This window comes from Ahaetulla prasina, chromosome 4 (genome assembly GCF_028640845.1).
Source record: "Ahaetulla prasina isolate Xishuangbanna chromosome 4, ASM2864084v1, whole genome shotgun sequence".
Classification (NCBI taxonomy): Eukaryota; Metazoa; Chordata; class Lepidosauria; order Squamata; family Colubridae; genus Ahaetulla; species Ahaetulla prasina.
The window spans coordinates 97,211,155-97,224,613 of NC_080542.1; positions in this window are offsets into that span (position 1 = coordinate 97,211,155).

A 13,459-nucleotide genomic window follows, 5' to 3' on the forward strand; every position below is an offset into this window, starting at 1 on the left:
AAGATGACGAATGAGACTTCGTCGAAACGTCGCCAAGACACTTCCAATTTTACACGGGAGAAAACCCGAACAACCAAAGACATATATATATATATATATATATATATATATATATATATATATATATATATATATATATATATATATATACACACACACACACACACACACACATACATACACTAGAAATGTTGCAAGATTATAAAGTTATGGAAACTTTTAATATATTTTAATAATAGTTTGTCAAATATAAATAAATATATAAAAACTACAATAATAAAATAAAAATAGTGCAGAAAAAATATTGATAGATAAATAGAAAAGAGAGATAAAATAACAATAAAGCAAAGGGGAAAAAAGGTAAATATAAAAGAAAGTGACTTTCATCTTCATTAGAAGTTTAAATTTAACATTGTATTATCTTCTCATAAAATACAACAAATAATCTCTTCATCCCATATCTAATCTCTTATCTATAAACAGATATTTAAAACCTGATCAATTAGTCTTGGTCTGGTGAGGGTTCTGTTATGCCCTGCACCGGTGGTGGCGTCCGCTAGTGGGGGAGATGGTTTGTTATATTCTGATTGGCTCCCACTTTGACAGCTGATTATAAAAAGAGCTGTCAAAGCAGGCGCATTCGTTCTGTTGTTGTTGCCGGTCTCCGTGAGTGAATTGAGTTAAAATAAACATTGCGTGTTGAACATATGTGGTGCCTCAGTTGTTACAGAATCCACAAGATTATAATGCTGGCAATGAGGATGGGATACCGGCCTGAGGAAATTAAGTTTCCTCAGGGCCGGTTTAGCTCACGCTGGTAAAGCCTGTTATTACTGCAATTACTGCAGGTTCGAGCCCGGCCCAAGGTTGACTCAGCCTTCCATCCTTTATAAGGTAGGTAAAATGAGGACCCAGATTGTTGGGGGGGCAATAAGTTGACTTTGTAAAAATATACAAATAGAATGAGACTATTGCCTTATACACTGTAAGCCGCCCTGAGTCTTCGGAGAAGGGCGGGGTATAAATGTAAACAAAACAAAAAAAAAGTGAGTTGCCGAGCTGCTGAGTGATCCAAAGTGTGAATTTCTCCTCAGAGCTGTTCAGATTACTGTCCTACGGAGCAAAATATAGCATCACCTCAGAACTTTCCGCCTTTTAACCCAGCAACCAAGTTGAGGGAGGCGTATGTAGCCCGTTTTGAATGCTTTCTCATTGCCAATGAGTATACAGATCTATCTAGTGCGAGAAAGCGTGCTTATTTCCTGAGTTTCTGTGGGACAGAAATGTTCGAGACAGCCATGACATTGATGCCCCCCCCCCTGTCAATTCATGCAGGGACTTGGGAAGACTTCATGGCTAAACTAAAAAATCATTACGCCCCGGCACCCTCCAGAATTGCCTGGTGGCAGTTGTTTTACCATAGGAATCAGGCTGAGGGGGAATCAATAAACCAGCATGTAACCGCTTTAAGGAGAGTGGCGTGCATTGTGAATTTGTTAATCTGGATGATTACCTTTTGGACCAGCTTGTCAGCGGGGTCCAGGATGAACACCTCAAATATCTCATTGCTAAGCAGGACCTCACATTTCAGATGGCATTAGATAAGGCGTGTGCCTCTGAACTACCAACCCTCTCATTAGCTGATATATCTCGAGGTCAGAGCCCGCAGATAGCGAATAGAGAGACAGTTCATTTCAGTGAAGTTGACCCGCTATATGAGGAGGAGGAGGAAGACGCTGTCCATTGCCTTAAGGAGGTTAAGAAACCAAATACGTGAGAGATAGCCTTCCTCTGACTGGCTGTTTTGGGTGTGGAGGAAATCATATGCGAGCCGCCTGTAATTTCAAAGATGCAATTTGCTGCTGTTGTGGCTGACGGGCCATATTGCCTTGATATGCCAATCGGTCCAACCTGAGAGGGGTCCGCAAAAGAGTCTGTCAGCGGCCCTTCTCTTGGAAGGCGATATCAACCAAGATCGAGGAGGCTGCAGTATGACTGTTATCCCATTTTCCAGGATGAGATGGGAGGAACAGAGGTCAGGCAGCGAACTGAGGAACCGGTCTGGCAGAAGATCTGAATTTCTGTCCTGATTGAAGGGCAGCTGTGCCTGATGGAAGTGGATACCGGATCTGCGACTTCTCTTGTTTCCTGGAGCACAATAAAGCTCCTGGTGCCTAGCATCGCTAAGAAGCGTCTGAAGCCTTGTGCGCTGTTATTAAAAGACTATCAAGGACGGCCAATTCCCATTGTGGGTAGTGAGAAATTCAGGATACAATTCAAGAAATTTGTAGGCCGCCTATCATTGGTAGTTGTAGATGGCTCATTGCCTAGTTTTCTGGGACTTAATTGGTTTGAAGCCCTGGGGTTGACAATTCAGGGTATTAACTCAATTGGGGCTAGTCAGCTGGATACACTGGTCAGGGAATTCCCCACTGTGTTCAATGGCCAGTTGGGAAAATATACTGGAACGCCGGTTTCATTTAACTTAGACCCTAGGGTGGTACCGCACAGACTAAAACCGTGCCTGGTGCCATTTGCCCTGAAGCCTAAAGTAGATGCAGAATTGGACAAACTCATTACCCAGGGCGTTTTGGAACAAGTAGATTATGCTCGATGGGAGACCCCATTGTGACTCCCATTAAGGCACATGGTTCAATCCGCATCTGCGTGGACTATAGGGCAACCATTAATCGAGCATTACAAGCCCATGCATATCCAGTGCCCATGGTGCAGCATCTGCTGCACTCCCTGGGGCAAGGCTCCATCTTTGCGAGGCTTGACTTAGCACAGGCATACCAACAATTGCGTGAGGATGAGTCCATGGCGGTGGCACAGATGACTGTCACCGAGGAGCATTCAAGTGCCGCTGCCTCCAATTTGGCATCAGTGTGGCCCCGGGGTTGTTACAATCCCTTATGGAATGCCTACTGCATGTAATACCCGGGGTAATGCCATATTTCGACGATGTGTTGATTTCGGCAGCAAGCACTCCTGAACTGATGTCCAGATTATGCCAGGTGCTAGTCAAGTTCAGGGATGTGGGGCTCAAAGTTAAGAAAAGCAAGTGTGTAGTTGCTGTGCCCCAAGTAGAGTTCCTAGGGTTCCTGGTGGATAGGTCAGGTTTACACCCCACTACGGCCAAGACCAAGGCAATCCTTGATGCGCTGACATTCCGCAGCAAGTCCGAGTTACAGGCATTTCTTGGGCTCTTAAAATTTTATGCAATCTTTCTGCCACATAAGGCTTCAGTTGTGGAGCCTCTCCACCATCTGTTGGATAACATATCCCCTTGGGTTTGGAGTGCGAATACTGATGCTGCTTTCTGGGCTGTCAAGCAACTTTTGGTGTCTAACACAGTCCTTACGCAGTTCAACGAAAACCTGCCACTTGGTGGTCATCGATGCTTACTCGAAGTAGATGGAAATCGCACTAATGCATTCCACCACTTTGGAAGCCATCATTAGAACTTTGTGATGGTTGTTTGTAACCCATGGGTTGCTTGACCTTGTAGTCTCGAACAATGGGCTGCAGCTAATGTACACCCAATATGAGTTGCTCTTAGCGGGCCTGGGAATACACCATGCTCTCATTTCTCCATTTCATCCAGCCAGTAATGGCCGGGCAGAATGAGCATTCCAGTTGTCGAAAGAGACATTGGCCAGGTTGGGCCCAGGGGGCTGGTAGGAGAGGTTAGATGAATACCTCCTGGGGCAACATACCACGCCGTGCCCACTTACGAATAAGAGCCCAGCAGAGTTACTCATGGGCAGGCATTTGAGGACCACACTTGATAGATTACACCCCCAATACTCACCTAGTCGGCCATTAGACTCCATGGGGACAGCCAGATTTGGTATAGGGGAGACGGTGTACACCCAGAATTACAGCGACCACCCCCTATGGTTCCAATGGCAGATCATGGAAATCACCGGCCCATGCTCATATAGGCTTGAGTTGGGCGACGGTAGAGAGTGGCGCCAACATTGTGACCAGCTCAGGGCCCGGTGACAAGTCGGGGCATGGCAGCTGCCAGAGGGGGGTCCTCAGGAGGGGCCAGGAGGTAGCCCAGAAATGAGGGATCCAACCCAATCATCCCAGGCAGAGGTACCGAGCAACAAGGAAATAAGAAGCCCAGCCCATGTACCTGATAACTGAGAGGAAGTCCCGTCTACTCTGCCAGCAGAGGGGTTAGGGATCCCTGGGGCAGAGAAGGCCCCCATAGAAGAAGGTGAGGAGTTGGGCCAGACAGTAACCATGGCTAAAACAGAGCCAAGAAGGTCCAGCCGAATCAAGTGGCGCCCAGCGTATCTCCAGGATTACGATTGTGCAAGCTAGGGGGAAAGAAGTGTTATGTCCTGCGCCGTGGTGGTGTCCCCTAGTGGGGGAGATGGTTCCTTGTTATATTCTGATTGGCTCCCGCTTTGACAGCCAATTATAAAAAGAGCTGTCAAAGCAGGTGCGTTCGTTCTGTTGTTGTTGCCGGTTTCTGTGAGTGAACTGAGTTAAAATAAATGTTGCGTGTTGAACATCTGTGGCACCTCAGTTATTACGGAACCCACAAGAATATAATAGGTTCATTGTGGACTAAACATCTCCAAGGAAGAGAAATGGCATTGCAGTAAAATAGATAGTCTTCTGGTAGCTCTTTTCTTAAGTTTGCCTTGTTTAGATCTCTCAATACTCAATAGTCTCAATACTACATACTCAATACTCAATAGATACCCCAGTAAATTGGGGTATTTGGCTTCATCCTCCATAATTTGATCAGCTAGAGTTCGTAATGCCTTGTTTACACAGGCTTGTGGTGAGACATAAACAGCAATTAGAAGAAATGAGGAAAATTCATGAGGCGAATAGTATGGTTTGCAGTTAATAATTAATGCCTCTAGGCTTTCATTACAGAATTTGTATATTCTAGTTAAATCTTGACACCAGCTGTTGTTGATATATAAGCATAAGCCTCCTCCCTTCTTTTTACCAGATGTTTCTGTAATTCTGTCTGATCATTCAATCTGAAACCTTGGGATATGCAGGCTGCTATCTTCAGCTGATTCATTTAACCAGGTTTCAGAGAAGCATAGGACTGCTGAATTGTGAAAATCAAAATTGTATCTGTTTAAGAGGAGTATTTCATCCATCTTATTAGCAAGTGAATGTACATTGGTTAGGAAAATTGAAGTCAGAGGAGTTTTATTTCTCTTATTTCTTAGCTTGTTTAGAATCCCTGCCCATTTACTTCTCCTTCTCCGCTTCCGCTTTTTTGGTAATCCATAGCTCCGGGGAAATTGCTTCTTCTTGTGTTAGAATCTCCTCCGTGTTGGTAAAGATGGTGGTGTGTGTGTGTGTGTGTGTGTGTGTGTGTGTGTGTGTGTGAGATCACAGAAAGATGCTCCTTAAAGAAATGTTGCTTAATTTTTAGCAGATGGTCTCATGAGTAAGAAATCTGTAGTGAGTCGCAGAGAATAATTAAAAATAAAGAAACCATTAGAGAGAATTTCACTGAGGCAGCCTTCAGTGGCGCCATCTTGGAAAGGCAGTATAGTAGATAGATTGGAAGGAGAGGGTGCAGAGAGAGAAAAAAGGGTAATATGAAAAAAGGAGATGGAATAAAGAAAAGGAAAAAAAACAGAATTCAGTTTTAATTCTTCTGCAGATGTATAAGGAATGCAGTCCTTGAAAGAAAAAAACCTGCATCTTTGATACAAAAACATAAAAACAATTCTTTTATATACCTAGTGCATTTAATTTATGCAAATATAAATTACATCTACAAATGAAATGTAAAGTTTCACATGTACAGTAATGTTGATGATAGTCTTTGGGAAGAATCTGAATAGGTGTTGGGTCTTTGAGAAGTATTTGAATATTCAACTATGGTTAACAGAAATTATCAAGATCTGAAGTCTTGAGTGAGAGATTCAAACTACAACAAATTACTTTTATTTTTTAGAATAGCACTTTCCTGCTTCTATCTTTTTAGCATATCCTTCTGAAAAACTGCTCTTGAAGTTTCCAAAAATTTCTAGACCAGTGTCCAATATAGCAGAGTTTTGAAGGAGAAATTTATTCCCATTAAGAATCCTCTCTCTTCAGATTCAAGGATCACTTAGGTCACTAGGCCATTAAGCTGTAAGATACATAATTCCTTTTGCAAATTCTTACATATCCAGAGAAAAGAATGTTCCCAGATTAAATACATTTTCAAACAGGCAACATTTGTGAAATTATTGTCATAGTTGAAAGGCATCTGCTAGAGCCAGCCCCTTTTCACTAAAAGACATCTGCCCTGAATTGTATGCAAATAGCCATACTGTAACAAGAGCAAACTGATTAAATATAAAGTTCCAATTAAAAAAGGACAACAAAGAATGTTCTTTCTGTGACAACTCAGAAAGCTCAAAGTGCCCAAGAAGCTGCTGATACAGTTCCACAGAGGAATTATTGAGTCTGTCATCTGCACCTCTATAACAAGACAGACACAGACTTCAACGGATAATTAGAACTGCAGAAAAACCAATTGTTACCAATCTGCCTTCCTGTATACCGCATGCATCGAAAAGAGGGCTGAGACAATATCTACAGACCCCTCACATCCTGGACATAAATTGTTTCAACTTCTACCCTCAAAATGACACTATAGGGCACTGCACACCAGAACAACTAGACACAAGGACAGTTTTCCCCTGAATCCCATCACTCTGCTAAACAACTAATTCCCACAACACAGTCAAATTATTTACTAAGACTGTATTTATTCTTCTCATCCTTCCTAGTACTTACCTCTTCCTACTTATGACTATAACTGTGTTGCTTATATCTTTACAATTTATATTGTTTTATTTGTTTCCTAGTAGAATTTGATTGCTTATTAGTAACCTATGACTATCGCTAAGTGTTGTATCTTATGATTCTTGATGAATATATTTTATTTTTCTTTGTGTACACTGAGAACATATGCACTAAAGGCAAATTTCTTGTTTGTCCAATCACACTTGGCCAATAAAGAATTCTATTCTATTCTATTCTATTCTATTCTATTCATTTATTTTGTCAAGCATGTATTTTATGACAGATACAAGTGTAAACATAATTATAAATACATGTAAAAGGTATGAATAAAAGAAAACATTAGGACAGGGACGGTAAGCATGCTGGTGCACTTATGCATGCCCCTTACAGACCTCTTAGGAATGGGGTGAGGTCTAAAGTAAAAGTTTTCAGGATTTGGTGAAGAAACCACAGAGTCAGGTAGTATATTCCAGGCGTTGACAACTCTATTACTGAAGTCGTATTTTATACAGTCTAGTTTGAATCGGTTTACCATGAGTTTGTATCTAGTGTGTGCCTTGTATTGTTTTGGTTGGAGCTGAAGTATTCTATTCTATTCTATTCTTAAATTCACATCTAAATAAGTTGCATTTGTTTCTATTGTTTTTATGTTTAGTAAAGGAACATTTGTTATTCATTCTTTCTTTGCCATTTTTTTGTGGGCAAATGCCTATACTGCTAAAACCAGTTTGACATCAGATAGCCTTTAGTGCAATCAATTGATTCGAGATTTAGCTTTCAACTAGAATTAATATTCTGGAACATTAATCTGCTGAATGCTGCATGTTTAGAAACTTTTGTATTTTCATATTCTTTTTGGTGTAGTCATGTTTACACAAGTTTAGATTTAAAATGTAATTTTGTGGTAACTGATAGTGTGGGTAATCAACTGATAACAGCTCAAGATTAATGCCTAAAGAGAAAATACATATGTATTATTTAAGCTCTATTAATATTCATAAGGCTTCCTGCAGTTATTTTGTATTAAAGACTTTGAAGTTCTTTGGTGGAATCCAGTCTGGGGTGCTTCCCCCCCCCCCCAGATTCAATAATAATTTATTTTCAGTTCTGAACCAACAATCCAAATTATAATAGAACTAGGATTTCGGCTTTCTTACTTTTTTCAGACATATAAGAAATGGTTCATTGGAAACTGAAATTTTAATTTAATTGATTTTTAAACAAATGTTGCCTAGAAAATTAAACAGGCATATCTATGAGATTATCAGGAACTGAACTCAGTTGAAATATTTTACTTTAGCTATAGGATATCTATATTTTTCTATATTGTAATGTAAAGGAATATTTTAATTAATAATATATGGGTAGACTAATCTAGAATTATCTGAGCACAAGACAATTTAAAACATCTCCAGGGTTAAGATTTATTTTACTAATTTTGTATACTTCTCCCTATGTCACTTCTGATTTATTCTGAGTATTTATAACCACATTTGGATCCCTTGCCAATAATGCTTTTTAAAAATTATTTGTTATTGAATCTGACAAAATATGCTTATTAAAAATATGGTGCAGTTGTATTGAATATTAAGCTGTTGGCAGCAAAAATATACAGTCTTTAATTCTTGTGGCTTAAAGAAGTTTACATATAGAAAAACTGTAATAAAATGATCTGAGTAGCTCTACTGCTACCTTGATATCTTCATAGTCTACATCAATCTTTATTAACTTGGCACTCACAGATGGGTTAGAACAGAGCTGTCAAGCTCAAGGCCCGGAGGCCGGTTCTGGCCCCCAGGGTGCTTAGATCTGGCCTGCAGGGCCACCCCAGAAATAGCGAAGGACCAGCCCACAGTGCCTCTGCCAGTGAAAGTGGAGCTGGATGCAGCCCTCCCAAGCTCTGTTTTTTCTGGCAGAGAGTTGCAGGAGGCTGTTACAGCCAAAAGTGGAGCTTGGGAGCCCATTTTCATTGGCCAAGTGATTGGGCCATCGTAGGTGCCCCCAACACAAGTGACGTTGAACTGGCAATGCCAATCCTGACCACGCCCACCCTGGCCCCCCAAGGTCAAACACAACCCTGATGCAGCCCTCAGTGAAATCAAGTTTGACGCCCCTGGGTTAGAATGTAAACTTTGGAATTGTCTCAGTTAAGGTTCTTTTATCTAACCTGCTTAAGTTGAAGAAATACCTGTGGATAATCTCTATACTTGCTTCTTTTAATAATACTCATTTTAAAATGATCTCATAGTATTTTTTCCATTTTGTGGATCTTGTGTGATGGGCAACTAGAATAATAAAAAAAAAGGCAGTCTCACAAATCACCCATCTCCTTCCCATGAATGACTTTGTAGATAATTATCAACAACACCTAGAATTCATCTGGAAGCTTATAGGAAGCCAGTGCAGCTTGCAAAAAGGTGGTGCTACCTGGGTATATTGAAGTGTGTCATTAACTCTTCATGCTGCTGCATTCTGAATCAAATTCAGGTTTTGGATACTGCCTTTAAAGGCAGTGAAGAATATATAGAATACAGTAGCAGTCTAAATGAGAAGTGACCAAATCTTGGTCCCCAAGTAACCAAGTGACCTCAGAATGGAGGTCAAACTCTTGTTAATTTATTGAGTGTTTTCATTCTGACATTTCCGGTCAAATCATTTCAGAGAGAAAGGTGAGCAGAACAGAAAGACTTGAATTTGGAAGTCTGCAGGAACTCTTCCAATAAGGTTGGCATGATAAGATCAGTGGAGAAACAATCTGACTTACTATAAATCAATTTCATATCTGCTTTTTCTAAGGTTTTTGTCCTCTGTATTATGGTATTCATGTGGGTACTTCAGTACTATAGCATTCTGAACAGAAAAAAATACACTTTCTCTCCTAGAGCCAAAAAAATTGGGATAAAATAAAATGTATGCCAGAAAAGTTGCACCCCAAAACTCACATAGTAATTTTATACTTGCTCAGTATTCCCATAAAAGTACTGGAGCGAAGAAGATAATTTTTCTGAATAGGAAGTAACCAAGTGGAAAAAAATCATTCTTTTGTAAATCAATAGTGTAATATCTAGAATTCAGCATGCAGAAAAATACGATATTAAAGCTCAACCAGAAATAGCCCCAGTGACCTTGAGCATGGGCACATGGAGGGTGAAAATATATTCTGTACAAGTCAGCGACTTTGCAGCTGTTAGTGAACGTATCTTTTAGCTTTATAATGTACTTAGAAGCTAATCAATAAACCTGACTTTGGGAAATACAATCCTCTTTCTCTGTCTAAAGAGGAAAAATGATAACTGTGTTGTAATAATTTAGTTTTAAAGAGGAGGTATCCTGTTTTTTCAAATACTGTATCAATAAAAAGCACAGCAAAATGCATATGTTAGAAATAAAAGGAAACTATATTCTCTTGTAATAAAATATTTTATTATCTGTCTATCCATCTTGAAATAGACTTTTATTTAGCCTTCTGTCATTCAATAGGAAGTTCCTAAAAACCTAGGATTTGTAAAGAAAGAAGGATACATATTCATGTATTCAAAAATTGGGATAAAATAAAATGTATGCCAGAAAAGTTGCACCCCAAAACTCACATAGTAATTTTATACTTGCTCAGTATTCCCATAAAAGTACTGGAGCGAAGAAGATAATTTTTCTGAATAGGAAGTAACCAAGTGGAAAAAAATCATTCTTTTGTAAATCAATAGTGTAATATCTAGAATTCAGCATGCAGAAAAATACGATATTAAAGCTCAACCAGAAATAGCCCCAGTGACCTTGAGCATGGGCACATGGAGGGTGAAAATATATTCTGTACAAGTCAGCGACTTTGCAGCTGTTAGTGAACGTATCTTTTAGCTTTATAATGTACTTAGAAGCTAATCAATAAACCTGACTTTGGGAAATACAATCCTCTTTCTCTGTCTAAAGAGGAAAAATGATAACTGTGTTGTAATAATTTAGTTTTAAAGAGGAGGTATCCTGTTTTTTCAAATACTGTATCAATAAAAAGCACAGCAAAATGCATATGTTAGAAATAAAAGGAAACTATATTCTCTTGTAATAAAATATTTTATTATCTGTCTATCCATCTTGAAATAGACTTTTATTTAGCCTTCTGTCATTCAATAGGAAGTTCCTAAAAACCTAGGATTTGTAAAGAAAGAAGGATACATATTCATGTATTCAAAGACTGTGATAGACAAATCTATTAGTTATAAAGAATCATAGTTATGTCTATGAAATTGTCTCTATAAAAGGGTAGCTTCATATTGAATGCTTTCAGCTTTGTTTAAACATATGTGAAACTTTGTTTCTCAAAATTTTTAAACTGGGTAATTTGTATTTCATGTGAATACGGTTTTTAACTCCATCATTCTCTGATCTATAAAATCAGATTTCTTCTTCGTCTTCAAAGTGTTTTTCCCCTCTTCATTCACTGACTGTGGTTTTATCTTATGAATTTTGCTATTCTCAAAGTCTGTCATTGAAAAGAACTTTAAACTGATAAGCAATTCTATGTACCTTTCTTTGTCAATTCTTCGCTACTTTTTTCTAAGAGTCAGAATAAATTCAGCCAAAGATGAAGCTTTCAGTGGTTCTTCATCTTTTAAAAATTGCCTTCCTTTAAAGTAGGTAGAAGCTGGGCTCTTTTTTTCCTGTTTTTTGAAATTATATCCATATTTAAAATTCCTTTAAGGAGTTGTTGCATAATAATTAAGCAGTAAAATATAAATATAAATGTAAAAATAAATATAAAATATAAATATATGATTTGAGAAGAGATGAGTTGGTAAATTCTGGATATCATCATTCCAACATGAAGTCATTGCTGTACCATGGATGATTAAATTCCTAATGTTTTCATAGACAATCTTCATAGCATAGAGTTACCTAATACTATTATCATTGCTAAACAGGTTGGTATCTATGAATGGACACTATTTTTACTGAATCATTCTATTATTTTTCTGGAATTCTTTCCATCCCATAACTCAAGGTGGTGTTTTTTTTTCTTCATTATTTATTTTCTTGTTGAGTATTTCAGATATAAACATAACTATATGTAGTATATTAGGAGATAGTTTGGCTAACCAAATTGGAGTATCTGTTCATTAATGTATAATAAACTATTAATATGTTACCATTGCAGGAATGAGAGAGAGAGTATTTGGTATAGTAGCTAAAGACACCAAAACCAGAAGATGGTGAGTTCTAGTCCTTTTTGTCGCAAAGCCAGCTGTATTTGGGCTAGTCATTCCCTCTTAGCCTTAGGAAGAAGGTCTGACAAACTACTTCTGATTAATGCTGCCAAGCAAACTGAATGAATTTGATCACTAGGTGGCTTAGTGGCTATGACACTGAGCTTGTCGATCAGAAAGGTCGGCAGTTCGGCAGTTTGAATCCCTAGTATAAGTCTCCTGTATGAGCAGGGGGTTGGACTAGATGACCTCCAAGGTCCCTTCCAATTCTGTTACTAACTAAGTAAATCACCAAGTCACTTGGCCAGTTACTTAGTCACCAAGAGTAAAAAATGACTTCAAGGCATAAACTAACAACAACCTACTCTCCAATAAACAATTTGGTTTCAGGAAAAAACTATCATGCAACTTACAACTTCTTCACTGTAAAAACATATGGACTACAAATCTTGATCAAGGCAAAACAATAGATGCAATCTACATAGACTTCTGTAAAGCTTTTGACTCATTAGTACACAATAAACTTCTCCTAAAACTAAAATCCTATGGCATTTCAGGACCCCTTCACAAATGGATATCTGCTTTTCCGTCTAACAGACAACAAGTGGTCAAAATTGGCAATGCTCTATCAAATCCTGTTCCTGTCAAGAGTGGCGTTCCTCAAGGCAGCGTCCTTGGACCAACACTCTTCATACTATACATTAATGATCTTTGTGACCATATCACAAGTAATTGTGTTCTCTTTGCTGACGATGTCAAACTATTTAACACCACAGACAATGCATCTATCATCCAAAAAGACCTTGATCATCTAACCACTTGGTCTAAAACTTGGCAACTCCAGATCTCAACCAGCAAATGCTCAGTCTTACATATTGGAAAAAAGAACCCAAACACTAAGTACATACTTGATGGACATTACCTTACAGATGAACCCCACCCCGTTAAAGACCTTGGAGTTTTCATGTCAAATGATCTAAGTGCCAAAGCCCACTGCAACTACATAGCAAAAAAGGCTCTAAGAGTTGTAAACCTAATCTTGCGTAGCTTCTTTTCCAAAAACACTACACTACTATCCAGAGCATATAAAACATTTGCTAGACCAATTCCAGAATATAGCTCGCCTGTTTGGAATCCTCACCACATCTCTGACATCAATACAATTGAACGAGTCCAGAAATATTTTACAAGAAGAGTTCTCCATTCCTCTGAAAACAACAAAATACCTTATCCCACCAGACTTGAAATCCTAGGCTTAGAAAACTCCATTGCCTTCGACAAGACCTAAGTTTAACTCATAGAATCAACTATTGTAATGTCCTTCCTGTTAAAGACTACTTCAGCTTCAATTACAATAATACAAGGGCAACCAATAGATTTAAACTTAATGTTAACCGCTTCAATCTAGATTGCAGAAAATATGACTTCTGTAACAGAATCATCAGTGCTTGGAATACTTTACCCGACTCTGT